Source organism: Macaca nemestrina, unplaced genomic scaffold, assembly GCF_043159975.1.
Source record: "Macaca nemestrina isolate mMacNem1 unplaced genomic scaffold, mMacNem.hap1 Scaffold_46, whole genome shotgun sequence".
NCBI lineage: Eukaryota > Metazoa > Chordata > Mammalia > Primates > Cercopithecidae > Macaca > Macaca nemestrina.
Genome location: NW_027257675.1, coordinates 63,145 through 79,394, shown reverse-complemented (window position 1 = coordinate 79,394; position 16,250 = coordinate 63,145). Strand labels below are relative to the sequence as shown.

Below are 16,250 nucleotides of genomic sequence, written 5' to 3'. Positions count from 1 at the left end.
GGGGCTATTGTTCCCTCGCTCTGCATTTTCATTTCATGAATAAGTCCTGCATCTCTCCAGAACATAGTTTTTATTCTTTCCACTTCTCTCTGTGTCCATTAATTTCATGATGTTCCGGGCCACCACTGATTCTCACCTGGATGTCTATAGTGACATCCCCAGTTGTCCTGGCTTCTGCTGCCACCTGCCTACAACTCACTCTCCATGCAGCAGGCAAAATGTCAATGTAACATTTACATCTAAGTATGCTACTTGCTGCTGAAAACCATCCAAAGGCCTCCAACACACATGTGATAAAATCAGAACTTCTGACTCTCAGATGGCAAAGACAGTATCCATCATTCTATTGTGCCTTCTTATCAGAACACCTTCAGGGCTGGAATCATGAATATGTAATGCTTAGTTCTCAGGTTGGTGCAAAAGAAATTGCGGTTAACATAAAACCCTAATTTAAACTGGCTCAGCTTTCCCATACAACTGAAGTTGAAGAAAATTACATTTGTTTTATCTGAATTCCTTTCTTAGAAAACCAACCACCAGGACTCACAGACAGTATCAAGGAACTGAAACTTTCCAACAGTGCATTGGATAATGAGATGCACCTGCTGCTTGTTGACCAACTCCTCTTACTCACCCCTTCCTGATTCCTATTTTCCTGTATGTAGTTACATTCATTTCTCACTAGATACACCTCTAATTTTAGTTGGGGTGGGAGACTGACTTAAAGCTGATCTCCTATGTCCTGGCTGATGGCATCTGCATTAAAGCCTTTCTTCTCTGGAAACACTCCTTGTCTTAATGATTGGCTTTCAGTGTGGTGAGCAACTTGACTTAGGCCAAACCCGCTGCATTCAGCAACATAATTTCTAATCTTTCTTACAACCAGAAGTCATCAGCTTTGTGATTCTGGGTAATGAAATGGAATCCTACTAGAAAGTTCTTTGAGAATTTTGACTTTCCTGATGCAAGTTTTACCACACACTGGTTGCCCTTTCTTTCATGTTTCCTATCTGGGATACAATTGTGATGGCCAGAGCAACCATAACTATTTTGGAATTGTGATGTAAAGTCTATGAGGCTCCAAAAGAATACATCACTGAGACTTTTCAGCCATTAAAACTATCTACCTCCACCTCGGACTTCCCATTACCTGATAGAATGAACCTCCTTCTATTGATCTCACTGTGTTGAAGATGGAGTTTCCCAAATTTAATTGCAAATTATCCACGTGGCCTATCAGGGCCTGCGTCTTCTGGTCTCCATCCAGTTCTTGGACTCTATTGTCTCCATCTTTCTGGTGGTTCAATTCATTCTTTCTCATTTTTGTCTCAAGACTTCCCATAAGTTAACATTCCCATCTCTGTACACAACCATCCTTATTCCATTCCCTTTTCTCACTTGCAATGCTTACATGTACCTTTTTATTAGCTGACTCCTAATGCTGGAATTAAAACTTTATGGGAATAGAAACCTCAACTGAGTTTTTAATCACTGAATATGTGGTGCCTAAAAGAATAGTGGTAGGCACTTGGTAAACATTTGCTGAATGAATGGAAGGAATGGGTCCAACTATCAAGTGCAATTTCTTTAGTGTTCGAATTTTTGAACATAATGTACAGTCATAATGAGGTGTTCTTTTGGAACTTTACAATGGAAAAGATAATGCACATATGAAAATTTGTTACTTGGACTGTTATGGCTGGTGTGTTTTCTCTCTGCAGTCCCATATACAGAAAAAGCAAAGTCATGAACAGAAGACTATTAGGAGAGGATGAAATAAACAGGCCTTGTTGTTGTGCTTTTCTGTTTCCTGTTTGTTTGTTGTTATTTGTTGTTTTCTGTTTATCTCTGATAGTTTGGAGAAATTTCTGAAAGGAAAACAAATAAACTTATTTTTTTCTGATTTAAGACCAAATTTTAAAATCTATATCACATCTCTACTTATCTCTTTTTCAAAGTTCAGTTTCATTTGCATTCATTTTCTTCTTAGTTAGAATTTCTAATATGAAAAAATCATTTTTAAATTTTAATCTTTAATGATCTATTGTTTCTTAAAGTGGTTTAAAGTCCTTAAATATGTTTTGCTTTTTATTTTACTTATATGTTCTTTCTAGATTATCAGGTAGAAGATTTAGTGCTTTTTTATATTTTTGTTTTTTTTCTAAAAATTTATTTGAAATTAGATATACCTCCAATTCCTCTTTTAAATTTATTTTCGGAAACTTTACGTGTCTAAATTTATTAATTTACCTACTGTTTTCTCTTTAACCTCAGGAATACTTAATGATGGGCTTAGTGGTTTCTAAATATATGAAAATTTTTGTTGTTGTTGGCTTTGAGGTTGAGAAAACACAATATGATATTGATTATTTAGAATGTATTGATTATTCTCTGTCTAATTTATGAGCTACTTTTGAAAGCATAACAAAATGTATATTCTTTATTTGTTCAATATACATTTGTATAGTTTTAGATAAAGTTTATTGATCATGTTATTTATACCTTTTTTGCTTTTTTACTTTTGTCCCTTCAACATTACTAACCAGTTTACTAATAGACTAGTTAAAACATATTTTCTAACTATTTCTCCTATACTATGTGTTTAATTTAAAATTTCAAAGTTATACATTTATTTATGTTAAAGATTTACATAGCTTCTTATCAACTGTTCTTTACAACTGTTCTTTGTAAAGTCATTTTTGATATCCTGTGATTTTCCCTTTAAGTGGTGTTGAAGGGAAATAATAAAGCAACTCAGACAAGGTGATAAGAACCAGAAGACAGACGTAAGTCAATGCGTCAATTTATTTTGAAATTTAACTACACAACAGCAAGAAAAAAAAGTGTTGTAGATCAGCAACAATAACAGAAAAAAATAACAGAAAGTGAGTCTCAAAAATTTTAAGTTTTCACACACACACATACACACACACACACATACACACACACACACACATACACACACCCCCCAATCAAAACAGCTATGGAGCATAGGAAACAACATAAAACAACTAATGTTTAAAATACAGTGATTGTTCATGTAAAGGCAGATAGAAGAAGATTTTGAAGCAGAAATCCAAAATTTCATGATAGTTCTAGACAAAAGGAAAATAAAATGCAAAGTGGATACTCATCAGTCTCAGATAAAAATTGGGAAAAAATTGTGTATCAGAAATTAAGATTAAATTACAGTGTTCCTCAGACAGGGCATGAATTAATTAAAAATATAGTGTTAGAAATAGGGGATAGAAACAAACCTAAGAGAATAAAACAGAATTAGGGATGTTATCAAAAGAATTAGGAATAGGTGTGGAAGATAAGATATGCAAAGAGAATCTGGCAGAGGTGTAATTGGAGTAACTTATTTCCTTCATTTTTTTTCTTTGAGGAAATATGAAACATTGAAATAGAATTAATTTTAAGACTGTAACAGTCTCATAAACACACACAGGCACACATGTACACACATGCAGACACACACACACACTTTCTTGAGATAAAACAAAATTTGAATTTACATGTTGAGAGGCACCTATCATACACCTGAACGTTTTGGCCCAGAGACAAAATTCAAAAATATATTGTAACAAAAATTAAACCTTAAAAATTATGTGGTGTGAGACCAAGTCACTTACAAAAAAAAAAACAAAAAAAAAATCAAGTTGATCTTAGATTCAAGCCACAGATCCACATCAGGCCCCAAGTCAACACCAGTGCCCCAAATGGACCTCATGCCCAGCATGAACAACAAGCCACAGGGAGACGTCAGTCCCCAGATAGATAGTCCATAGATGAACATCCAGCCCCGGGTAGATACCAGGCCCCAAGTTTACTTCAGGCCCCAGAGGGACACCTAAGCCTCAGGTGGACAACAAACCGCAAGTAAACATAAGGTCCCAGCTGGACATCAGTCCTCAGCTGGACACCAGTCCCCAGGTGAATACTTGGTCCCTAGCTGAACATCAAACCTCAGAAGCACATCAGTTCCCATGTGGACAGAAGGCCCAAGTGAGGTCTAGACCCACGAGAAACATCAGGTCCCTGAGAGACACACAGGCTCAGGTGAGCACCAAGGCCCTTGATGGAAATGAGGCCCCACATAAAAATCCAGGAGCCAGGTTGGTATCACATCCCAGGTGAATTTCGGACACCTGGCAAACATCAGACCTCAGGTGGACACTAGACTCAAGGTGTACATCAGGACCCAGGTTGATCTCCAGGCCCCAGATCAACACCAGGTAATAGGTGGACATCAGGCCACTGGAGGATATGCAGGTGTCAGGTGAATATCTAGCTCTAGGTGGACCCCCCAGGCCTCAGGGAGACATCAGGGACCAAGTAGTCACCCATGCCCCAGAAGAATATCCTGGACACATGCAAACAACAGGCCCCTGAGGCATACTTAGGCCACAAGTAGACATCAGGCCTGAGGTGGACATCAGGCTCTAGGTTGACACCCAGGCCCCAGGTGGACAACAGGCCCCAAGTGAACTCCAGGTCCAGCTGTACATCAGTTCCCAGGTGGTCTCCCAGACTCCAGGTGGAAATCAGGCCCCAAGTGGACATTAAGTCTCAGGTGGATAAAAAGGCCCTTGGTCAACATCAACCCCCAGGTTTACACCCAGGGTCCAGGTGAACACGAGGCTTCAGATGAAAACCAGGCCCAAGGTGGACATAGGCCCCTGACAGACCATGGGTCTCAGGTGTATAGCTAAGCCCCAGGTTGCTACCAGTTTCCAGGAGAATATCCAGGCCTATGAGGACACTCAGACCCCAGGTGGATATAGGCCCCAGGTAAACACCAGGCCCCAGGTGGACATCAGGGGTCAAGTGGACACACAGGTTCCAGGTGTATATCAGGCCCCGGGTATATACCATTTTTCTGGTATATAAGGTGTACATCAGGCTCACAGGTGGACACCCAGGCCCCATATGGACACCAGCCTACAGGTGAGCATCAGGCTCCAGGAGGATACCCAGGCTTTAGGTAGCTATCAAGCCCTAACAGGACACCAGGCCCCAGGTGGGCATCAGGGCCCAATTGGGCATTCAGGTTCTAAGTAGACACCCAAGCCTCAGGTAGCATCAGGGCCAAGGTGGATACTAGACTCGAGGTGGACATCAGGCCCTAGTTGGACACTAGGCCCTAGGTAGACACCTGGGACCCTGGTGACCATCAAGTCCCAGATTAACTCCAGGTCTTAGGTGAACATCTGGTCCCAGTTGGATATCAGGCCCCAGGAGCACATCCGTCCCCAGGTGGATATCAGCTTTCAAGTTGACATCAGGCCACAAGTGGACACTGGGCTTGAGGTGTACATCAGGCCTTGGGTGGACACCCAGGCTTCAGGTGTACACGAGGCTCAGGTGGAAATCAAGGCACAGGTAACACCATGCCCTAGGTGGTTACCTAGGCTTCAGGTGGACATCAGACCCCAGGTGGACACCTGGGCCTCAGGTGGTCATCAGGCCCTAGGTGGAAACTCAGGCCCCAGGTGCACATCACTCTCCAAGTGGACACCCAAGACCCAAGTTGACACCCAGGTTCCAGGTGGGCACTGGGCCCCAGATGAACACCAGGCCCCGGGTGGGGCTCCAGGTGGACATCAAGCCTCAGGTAGATAGTCCTCAGGTGGAAATAAGGGCCCAGTTCGACACCACACCCTGGGTGGATACCTAGGTCTCAGGCAGATGCATAGTCTCCAGCTGAACATCAGGCTCCAGGTGGACACCCAGGCCCTAGGTGAACACTGGGTCTTAGGTGGACATTAGGCCCCAAGTGGACAACCAGCCTTAACATGGACATCAGGCCCTAGGTAGACAGCAGGTCCAAAGTGCACATGAGGCTCCAGGTGAACACCGGTCCCCAGGGCCACCCTTGTACCCAGGTGAACACCAACACCAATTAAGACATCCACCTCCACTTGGACATCATTCCCCAGGTGTATACCTAGGTCCTATGGGAGCACCAGGCCCCAAGTGAGTATATAGATCCCTGGTGGCCATTAGGCACCAGGTTGACACCCAGGGCTTAGGTGGACATGAGGCCCCAGATGAATGCTAGTCCCCAGATGGATAAATAGTACCCACGTATACATGAGGTCCAAGGTTCATACTTAGTCTTCAGGTGAACACTAGGCCCCAGGCAGACACCACACCCCAGGTGGATACCAGGCCCTAGGCAGACACCAGTCTGCAGGTAGACAGCAGGCCCCCAAAAGGACATTATGCCCATTATGTCCCAGGTTGACACCTAGGCTCCAGGTGGACACTAGGCTACAAGTGGTTATCTATGCCCCAGGTGGACATCAAGCCTTAGGGGAATTCCTAGTCACCATCTGAACATCAGGCCACAGGTGGATGCCCAGGCTCTTGGTGAATATCAGGTCTCACATGGACATCAGGTCCCAGATGAACATCAAGCCCCAAGTTGATACCTAGGTTCCTGGTGAACATCAGGACCCAGGTGGCACTCAGGCCCTAGAAGAACACTCAGGCCAAAAGTGGAAATCAGAACATATGTGGACACTCAGGGCCCAGGTGGCTACCAGGCCCCGGGGGAAAACTCCAGGCTCCAAATGAACAACCTGGCTCCAGGTTCCAGGTAGACACTGGAATCCAAATCAGCACCAGGCCCCAGATGGACACCCAGACCTGAGGTGAACATCAGACCCCAGAGGGTGGCCCGAGGTGGACATCAACCCCCGGTGGATACCTAGTCCCCAGGTGGATATCAGGCCCCAGTTTGACTTCAGTCCCTGGGTAGATACCTAGGCCTCAGGTGGATATCTAGTCTCTAGCTAAACATCAGGCTTCAGGTGGACCCAGGCCCTAGCTGACTGGGGACTAGTGTTCATATGGGGCCACATGTCCATCTGGGCCCTTGGTGTCAACTTGGAGCCTGATGTACATCAGATGCCCAGTGTTCATTTGTAGCCTGATGTCAGCCTGGGAGCTGGTGTTCGCTGGAGGCCTGAAATCCTCCTGGTGCCTGATGTCCAACTTGGAACTTTGTTTCCACCTGGAGACTGATGTCCACCTGGGACCAGATGTCCAACTGGAGCAAGATGTCCACCTGTAACCTAGAACTTCACCTAAGGCTTGATGTTCCCCAGGGCCTATGCATCTACCTAGGGACTTGTGTCCAGGTGGGACCTGAGGTCCATCTTGGGCCTGGAATTAACCTGGGAGCTGATGTCCACCTGGGGCCTGGGTGTTCCCAGGGACTTGGGTCCATCTGACCCCAGTAAACATCAGCCTGGGGCCTAGTTGTCCATTTAGAGACTGGAGTTTTCACTTAGGCCCTGAAGATCACCTGGTACCCAGGTGTCCACCTGGGACGTCAGGCACTAGGTGTACGCCCAGGCCCCAGGTGAACAGTAGGCCCTAAGAGAACTCCAGACCATATTTAAGCATCAAGTCCCAGGTGGATGCCCAGGCTCCATGTATACACCAGGCCCCAAGTATACAGTGGACGCCACCTGAACATCAGCCTCAAAGTTGACACCCATACTACAGGTGGATATCAGGCCCCAGGTGAATACTTATTCTTCAGGTGAACATAGGTCAGAGATGGACATCAGGCCTCAGGTGCACATCTGGCTCCAGGTAAACATCGGGCCTTAGGTGGTTACCCAACCCCCAGGCAGACATCAGAGGCCAAGTTGACACAAAAAATTCCCAGGGGTGTCACTTCCCAGTGGACATCCAGGCTCCAGGTAAATACCCCAGCCCCACTATAAGCGTAACAACCATACCGAGAAATGGTAGGTCTAAATACCATCATGCTCATTGCACACAAAAGGATGCTTAGCTATTTTATTCAAAATACAACTTCATTTATCACTCTGAGCAGCAATGTGCAGAGAAGAAAAGAAAAACCAGGTCTCAAGGAATCCATCCAAAATCACTTAGATATGATAAGGGACAGAAATCCCCAAATGAAATGTTATAGTTGACTTAGAATAGTCTTTAAATCCCATTAATTTTCTTGCACGTTTGATCCAAAGCATTATTTCCAGACACTGAACCTAGAAAGAATTATTTAAGACTAGTAGTCTTGTTCCAGTCTGGATCCCACACTGTTGAACATCTGTAGGTACTACACCACATTATACATAGCACTGGCATGACCTGTGTGCATTTAATTTTCTAATACTTGTTCATCTCTGGCATACTTTATGTGTGTATATATATATATACACACACACACACACACACACACATACACACACACACATATATAACATATATGACATACATACACACAAGTACACACACACAAAGTATATAAGGGTAGGATAGTATAATTGTGCAATAACGTTTTTGTGAAAGTGGTGCAAAGTGGATTGCTTTGGCGACCTGCTGGAATGTGCCTCCATTGGCAGAAGTAAGGCTTTCAAAACTAGTCGTTCTCATTTTTCTCTAGCAAATGGGAATATTAATAATTGAAGATGTGTTGGTATAAAAATAATCATAATAATCACAATAAAGTGGTGTTAATAATTATATCACAAGATATAATAGACATTATAGATGTTATGAGATATCAAAAAAAGTCATAAAATCTTTGAGATGATTGACACGTTCAATGCGGCCCCTTGTGCCGCCCTGCGGCGCCTCTCTAGCTGGGTTCTTAGCGGTGCTCGCCCTGCTCCACCTACTCATCCCAGGTTCCTGCGCCCCTGGAGTGGTGCCATGGGAGCGAGGTTCTTTGCCGCGGCCCTAGACAAGGACAATGAGGAGGCGGTGCACGTGGAGACTCCGCGGAAAGGCTGGAATCTGGGCAGGAGAATTCGCGTACCCGCGCAACCTCATCAGCAAGCCTTGATCACTGCCCGGTGCCTGCTGCACCCTGCGAGCTCCGCGGTGGTGGAGCCAGGCCGACACTGCAGGCTCTCAGGCCGACACTGCAGGCTCTCAGCCCTACCTGCGGACCCTCTGTCCTTTGTTTTGACCGTGGGACCTAAGCTTCAGCTGGCCCACGGTTCCTGAAATTTGCTGACGATGGGCCGGCGTCTGGGACTGGGTCGTGGGCCTTGTGCTCTGGCCGCCGCGTCATCAGGGTCGGGTCTCCTCAAGGTGCTGCTGGCGATGCAGGATGCAAGGACTCGGGCTCTGCTTGGTTGCCTATGCCTCCGAAACTCGTCACCTTCCATCGTGGCCACCACGCTGACTGCAGTCAGCCGTGGTCTGCAGACTTTCTGGGAAACCTCCAGCCCAAAGGAGGCATCACTCACATCCACTTCCGACACCGGGGCCCAGCTGCTGGTGACCCAGCGCTGGCGCTGTCTTTCTTACCCAGGCTAGTGGGGTTCCCGCAACCCAGGGATAAGGATGAGATTTCAACGGCTGCGGGAGGAACGCATCTCCTCACGTGATCGAAGCCTTGGCAATCCCAATGCGAAACCGCTGCGAAAACGGTTGACAAGCGGACACATGACCCAGGCACAGACGCAGAGGCAGGCTCACCAAAGACAGGCCGACATGCAAGACACCGTTTTCTGGCGCATCGGGCACATTTCTCCAAACACACACACACACACACACCACCCACACACACACACACACACATCCCAACCGACAGAGAGAGGGCAAGAAACTCACAGAGTGTGAGAGACAGACAGAGAAGCGAAAATGGGAGACACACAAACACATACACACAGCGACAGTCCTACAGCAGTGGCACAGAAACAAACACCCCCAGGCAGGCGCTGAGGCTACGGGGTTCGGCTCTCGAGCAGAACGACCCTCGCTTGAGAGAGCAGCCCACCGGCCCGCAGGCCAACCCGTCTTCGAGATCCCGGGGGCACGACATTCGGGGAGACTCACCCCAACAGCGTCCGGGCGGGTCTGAGGCTGGGATGCGGCGCTGCTTCCCCCGGACAACGCCTGTGCTTTCAACATCCTGGGCAGCCCTATGCGACGACTCCAGGCATCCGGAGACGGTCCTGCCGACCCCGTGGAGAGGTCAGGCTGGAGCCTCGGAGCCCCGCCACCCAAGCACTGCCACGGAGGGCTCCTGTTTGCCAGGCCTCAGGGCGTGGTTGCTCTGACAACCGTGGGAAGCACTGTGACGCAAGAGCACCCGCTCGCCACTCGCGCATGCGCATTGGCTGGGCCGCCCCGCGCTCCGCTGCCTGCAGTCAGGCTGCGTCCCCTTTAAACGACGGTGGCCGCTGGGCGCCAGGGGCTCTCCTGCTGCAGCCTTGGCAGCGGCTGCATCCGGGGTCCAGTAGGAGGCCGCGTGGGAGAGGCGGCCGCGGGCGGCGTCCCAGGATCAAACCCCAGGAGTCCCGTCTTCAGGACCTCCGTGAGCCGATTTCCATCGGGGGAGGGGGAGCTTCAGGGCGCCTGCTGGGGTCAGGTCACGACCTCCCATCAGATCCGATTCTGGACCCCTCCGGGTAAGAATGGATGGTCTGAGCACATGGACTGAGGCAGGCAGGACCTGGCTGCAGCCCAGAATGATCCCATGGGCCTCAACGCGTGGAGTCAGCTGAAAGATCACTGACCCCTGAGCCCTCTGCCTCCCTCCTTTGAAACAGCAGTGCCCTGCCGGGATACTGAAGGGCCTGGGACCTAGCCGCGGGCCAAATGTTTCAGGGTGTCAGTCTACCCAGGAGCAGAGGGGAGTCTCATTCTCAGGAATGAGACTGGATGTGCAGAGGAAATGCGACCAGCACCTGTCCCAGAAGGCAAGGACTTGTCTTTCAAAGGGGGAGGGGGGCAGAGGGCTCAGATGCGTCAGTGACCTTTCAGTTGATAGCGCAGCCTTGTGGCCTGTGGGATGATGGTGGGCTGCAGCCAGACCCTGCCTGCCTCACTAGATGTGCTCAGCCCATGCTTTCTCACACGGAGGCTCCAGAATCGGATCTGAAGCGGAGTCCTGAGACCCCAGCAGGCGCCCTGCAGCTCCCCCTCCCCCGGTGGAAATCGGCTGAAACCCAAGCAGGTTTGCAGAGAGAAACAATCATGACAGGGATCTCCAGAAAGTGTCTCCCTGATGGACCGGGAAGTGATCCTTCTGGAAGACATCCAGCCAGCCCAGGAAGCATCTAAGCCCCGGAGAAACGGGGGATACACAGCCAGAGGGAGGACGGAGCAGAGGCCAGAGCCCAGGCGGGGTAGAGCACCGTGCCACTGCCACGGGCTTCATCAGAGGGGTGCCAAACGGGTGGCTTGTCCAGTGAGGCCGGCGTTCCAGTGACCGGGATTGTGGCCATCTCCCATTCCCGGCTTCCTCTTTCAGCCTGTGTCGTGTGTGGCTTGTTTTTTCAGAGAAGAGCCCTGAAAAGATCCAAGCCTCTTCTGTGATGGGGGCCTCCTTCTCTCCAGGCGGACAATGAGCTCCCGTGCGGCTTTTGTCCGTGGCTGGACTGTGTTCGTCTTGATCTCAGAAGAGAGGCCGCACGGGATGGCGATGAGATTTCAACGGCTCCGGGAGCAACGCATCTCCTCACGTGGTCGAAGCCTTGGCAATCCCAAAGTGGAACCGCGGGGAAAACGGTTGACAAGCGGACACATGACCCAGGCACAGACGCAGAGGGAGGCTCACCAAAGACAGGCCGACATGCAAGACACCGTTTTCTGGCGTATCGGGCACATTTCTCCAAACACACACACACACACACACACCACACACACACACACACACACACACACACACACCCCAACCGACAGAGAGAGGGCAAGAAACTCACAGAGTGTGAGAGACAGACAGAGAAGCGAAAATGAGAGACACACAAACACATACACACACCGACAGTCCTACAGCAGTGGCACAGAAACAAACACCCCCGGGCAGGCGCTGAGGCTGCGGGGTTCGGCTCTCGAGCAGAACGACCCTCGGTTGAGAGAGCAGAGCAGCCCACTGTCCCGCTGGCCGACCCGTCTTCGAGATCCCGGGGGCACGACTTTCGGGGAGACTCACCCGAACAGCGTCCGGGCGGCTCTGAGGCTGGGATGCGGCGCTGCTTCTCCCGGATTCCGCCTGTGCTTTCAACATCCTGGGCAGCCCTATACCACGATTCCTGGCATCCGGAGACGGTCCTGTCGACCCCGTGGAGAGGTCAGGCTGGAGCCTCGGAGCCCCGCCACGCAAGCACTGCCACGGAGGGCTCCTGTTTGCCAGGCCTCAGGGCGTGGTTGCTCTGACAACCGTGGGAACCACTATGACGCAAGAGCCAGCGCTCGCCACTCGCGCATGCGCATTGGCTGGGCCGCCCCGCGCTCCGCTGCTGGCAGTCAGGCTGCGTCCCCTTTAAACGACGGTGGCCGCTGGGCGCCAGGGGCTCTCCTGCTGCAGCCTTGGCAGCGGCTGCATCCGGGGTCCAGTAGGGGGCCGCGTGGGAGAGGCGGCCGCGGGCGGCGTCCCAGGATCAAACCCCAGGAGTCCGGTCTTCAGGACCTCCGTGAGCCGATTTCCATCGGGGGAGGGGGAGCTTCAGGGCGCCTGCTGGGGTCAGGTCACGACCTCCCAGCAGATCCGATTCTGGACCCCTCCGGGTAAGAATGGATGGTCTGAGCACATGGACTGAGGCAGGCAGGGCCTGGCTGCAGCCCACAATGATCCCATGGGCCTCAAAGCGCGGAGTCAGCTGAAAGTTCACTGACCCGTGAGCCCTCTGCCTCCCTCCCTTGAAACAGCAGTGCCCTGCCGGGATACTGAAGGGCCTGGGACCTAGCCGCGGGCCAAAAGTTTCAGGGTGTCACTTCACCCAGGAGCAGAGGGGAGTCTCATTCTCAGGAATGAGACTGGATGTGCAGAGGAAAGGCGACCAGCACCTGTCCCAGAAGGCAAGGACTTGTCTTTCAAAGGGGGAGGGGGGCAGAGGGCTCAGATGCGTCAGTGACCTTTCAGTTGATAGCGCAGCCTTGTGGCCTGTGGGATGATGGTGGGCTGCAGCCAGACCCTGCCTGCCTCACTAGATGTGCTCAGCCCATGCTTTCTCACCCGGAGGCTCCAGAATCGGATCTGAAGCGGAGTCCTGAGACCCCAGCAGGCGCCCTGCAGCTCCCCCTCCCCCGGTGGAAATCGGCTGAAACCCAAGCAGGTTTGCAGAGAGAAACAATCATGACAGGGATCTCCAGAAAGTGTCTCCCTGATGGACTGGGAAGTGATCCTTCTGGAAGACATCCAGCCAGCCCAGGAAGCATCTTAGCCCCGGAGAAACAGGGCATACACAGCCAGAGGGAGGACGGAGCAGAGGCCAGAGCCCAGGCGGGGTAGAGCACCGTGCCACTGCCACGGGCTTCATCAGAGGGGTGCCAAACGGGTGGCTTGTCCAGTGAGGCCGGCGTTCCAGTGAGCGGGATTGTGGCCATCTCCCATTCCCGGCTTCCTCTTTCAGCCTGTGTCGTGTGTGGCTTGTTTTTTCAGAGAAGAGCCCTGAAAAGATCCAAGCCTCTTCTGTGATGGGGGCCTCCTTCTCTCCAGGCGGACAATGAGCTCCCGTGCGGCTTTTGTCCGTGGCTGGACTGTGTTCGTCTTGATCTCAGAAGAGAGGCCGCACGGGATGGCGATGAGATTTCAACGGCTCCGGGAGCAACGCATCTCCTCACGTGGTCGAAGCCTTGGCAATCCCAAAGTGGAACGGCGGGGAAAACGGTTGACAAGCGGACACATGACCCAGGCACAGACGCAGAGGGAGGCTCACCAAAGACAGGCCGACGTGCAAGACACCGTTTTCTGGCGTATCGGGCACATTTCTCCAAACACACACACACACACACACACCACACACACACACACACACACACACACACACACCCCAACCGACAGAGAGAGGGCAAGAAACTCACAGAGTGTGAGAGACAGACAGAGAAGCGAAAATGAGAGACACACAAACACATACACACACCGACAGTCCTACAGCAGTGGCACAGAAACAAACACCCCCGGGCAGGCGCTGAGGCTGCGGGGTTCGGCTCTCGAGCAGAACGACCCTCGGTTGAGAGAGCAGAGCAGCCCACTGTCCCGCTGGCCGACCCGTCTTCGAGATCCCGGGGGCACGACTTTCGGGGAGACTCACCCGAACAGCGTCCGGGCGGCTCTGAGGCTGGGATGCGGCGCTGCTTCTCCCGGATTCCGCCTGTGCTTTCAACATCCTGGGCAGCCCTATACCACGATTCCTGGCATCCGGAGACGGTCCTGTCGACCCCGTGGAGAGGTCAGGCTGGAGCCTCGGAGCCCCGCCACGCAAGCACTGCCACGGAGGGCTCCTGTTTGCCAGGCCTCAGGGCGTGGTTGCTCTGACAACCGTGGGAACCACTATGACGCAAGAGCCAGCGCTCGCCACTCGCGCATGCGCATTGGCTGGGCCGCCCCGCGCTCCGCTGCTGGCAGTCAGGCTGCGTCCCCTTTAAACGACGGTGGCCGCTGGGCGCCAGGGGCTCTCCTGCTGCAGCCTTGGCAGCGGCTGCATCCGGGGTCCAGTAGGGGGCCGCGTGGGAGAGGCGGCCGCGGGCGGCGTCCCAGGATCAAACCCCAGGAGTCCCGTCTTCAGGACCTCCGTGAGCCGATTTCCATCGGGGGAGGGGGAGCTTCAGGGCGCCTGCTGGGGTCAGGTCACGACCTCCCAGCAGATCCGATTCTGGACCCCTCCGGGTAAGAATGGATGGTCTGAGCACATGGACTGAGGCAGGCAGGGCCTGGCTGCAGCCCACAATGATCCCATGGGCCTCAAAGCGCGGAGTCAGCTGAAAGTTCACTGACCCGTGAGCCCTCTGCCTCCCTCCCTTGAAACAGCAGTGCCCTGCCGGGATACTGAAGGGCCTGGGACCTAGCCGCGGGCCAAAAGTTTCAGGGTGTCACTTCACCCAGGAGCAGAGGGGAGTCTCATTCTCAGGAATGAGACTGGATGTGCAGAGGAAAGGCGACCAGCACCTGTCCCAGAAGGCAAGGACTTGTCTTTCAAAGGGGGAGGGGGGCAGAGGGCTCAGATGCGTCAGTGACCTTTCAGTTGATAGCGCAGCCTTGTGGCCTGTGGGATGATGGTGGGCTGCAGCCAGACCCTGCCTGCCTCACTAGATGTGCTCAGCCCATGCTTTCTCACCCGGAGGCTCCAGAATCGGATCTGAAGCGGAGTCCTGAGACCCCAGCAGGCGCCCTGCAGCTCCCCCTCCCCCGGTGGAAATCGGCTGAAACCCAAGCAGGTTTGCAGAGAGAAACAATCATGACAGGGATCTCCAGAAAGTGTCTCCCTGATGGACTGGGAAGTGATCCTTCTGGAAGACATCCAGCCAGCCCAGGAAGCATCTTAGCCCCGGAGAAACAGGGCATACACAGCCAGAGGGAGGACGGAGCAGAGGCCAGAGCCCAGGCGGGGTAGAGCACCGTGCCACTGCCACGGGCTTCATCAGAGGGGTGCCAAACGGGTGGCTTGTCCAGTGAGGCCGGCGTTCCAGTGACCGGGATTGTGGCCATCTCCCATTCTCGGCTTCCTCTTTCAGGCTGGGTCGTGGTGTTGCTTGTTTTTTCAGAGAAGAGCCCTGAAAAGATCCAAGCCTCCTCTGTGATGTGGGCCTCCTTCTCTCCTGCCGGACAATGAGCTCCCGTGCGGCTTTTGTCCGTGGCTGGACTGTGTTCGTCTTGATCTCCGAAGAGAGGCCGCACGGGATGGCGATGAGATTTCAACGGCTCCGGGAGCAACGCATCTCCTCACGTGGTCGAAGCCTTGGCAATCCCAAAGTGGAACCGCGGGGAAAACGGTTGACAAGCGGACACATGACCCAGGCACAGACGCAGAGGGAGGCTCACCAAAGACAGGCCGACATGCAAGACACCGTTTTCTGGCGCATCGGGCACATTTCTCCAAACACAGACACACACACACCACACACACACACACACACACACCCCAACCGACAGAGAGAGGGCAAGAAACTCACAGAGTGTGAGAGACAGACAGAGAAGCGAAAATGGGAGACACACAAACACATACACACAGCGACAGTCCTACAGCAGTGGCACAGAAACAAACACCCCCAGGCAGGCGCTGAGGCTACGGGGTTCGGCTCTCGAGCAGAACGACCCTCGGTTGAGAGAGCAGAGCAGCCCACTGGCCCGCAGGCCGACCCGTCTTCGAGATCCCGGGGGCACGACTTTCGGGAAGACTCACCCGAACAGCGTCCGGGCGGCTCTGAGGCTGGGATGCGGCGCTGCTTCCCCCGGATTGCGCCTGTGCTTTCAACATCCTGGGCAGCCCTATGCCACGACTCCTGGCATCCGGAGACGGTCCTGTCGACCG

General features: G+C 52.1%; 1 long non-coding RNA gene across 1 annotated transcript; it reads right to left on the bottom strand.

Annotated features, from left to right (window-relative positions):
- Positions 1–1,572: 1,572 nt before the first annotated feature.
- On the bottom strand, positions 1,573–12,366 carry LOC139361385 (uncharacterized). The gene is made up of 2 exons (XR_011618953.1): positions 11,933–12,366; positions 1,573–1,868 (listed from the first exon to the last, which is right to left on the bottom strand). It is a non-coding gene; the product is annotated as an uncharacterized lncRNA (long non-coding RNA).
- Between the last annotated feature and the right edge of the window lie 3,884 nt (positions 12,367–16,250).